The following is a 791-nucleotide window of genomic DNA, read 5'->3' on the forward strand; positions in this document are numbered from 1 at the left end:
GGCGGCGGCGGGGAGGGGGGGGGAGCGAGGCGGCCTCGCATGCTGGAATCATTATGTACAAAATCGCAGGCTTCCCCCGCTGTGGAAATTTGGAAAAGAGCATCCACTGGCAGGCGAGAGAAAGGAAAATCCCATTCTGCTAAATTACTAACAGACCCGGTGGACTCGGTTTCAGGCGCTCCAGATTTATTATTATTATTTTATTTATTATTATTCTGTAAATATCTCAGCAACACAGTTGTATCTCAGCGCTTCGTAGCGGGGGAAAGCAGAGGTTTCCAACCCGCAGCCGCTCCTCCTCCCACCTCCGGGATGCCCCGTCCCGGCCCCCGACGGGGCCGTGACACCCCGGCAGAGGCAGGAGCCCCCCCCGCGGCTTCGTCCTCCCTCTGCCCCCGCAGCTGGCAAGAGGGGACCATACTTTCCTGTTGGAATTGGACGGCGGAGAGTTGGGGTGGTTTTGAGCAGATCTGGTGTATGAAGAAAGAAAGAAAAAATAATAATAAAAAAAAAAATCGTAAATCTAATGCCTGACACCCGTACGCGGTCGAAAAGAAACCCAACAGAAACGAAATCCTGTCTGCTCCTGGGGAACGGGAGGCCGCGGCTGATCCTTGGGGGCGAGCTCTTCCACTAAATCAGGGGGAAGAGGGTCCCCACCAAAGAGCGCGCCCGGAGAGCAGCACAGTGTGTGCCCCCCGGACCCGGCCGTCCCCTCGGGCGGGGGGAACCCAAACCCAAAAGGGCGACGCTTTTCTTTCAAGGAAAAATAAATGGGAACAAGGAAAGAA

This window comes from Haliaeetus leucocephalus, unplaced genomic scaffold (assembly GCF_000737465.1).
Source record: "Haliaeetus leucocephalus isolate CR32 unplaced genomic scaffold, Haliaeetus_leucocephalus-4.0 Scaffold41, whole genome shotgun sequence".
NCBI lineage: Eukaryota > Metazoa > Chordata > Aves > Accipitriformes > Accipitridae > Haliaeetus > Haliaeetus leucocephalus.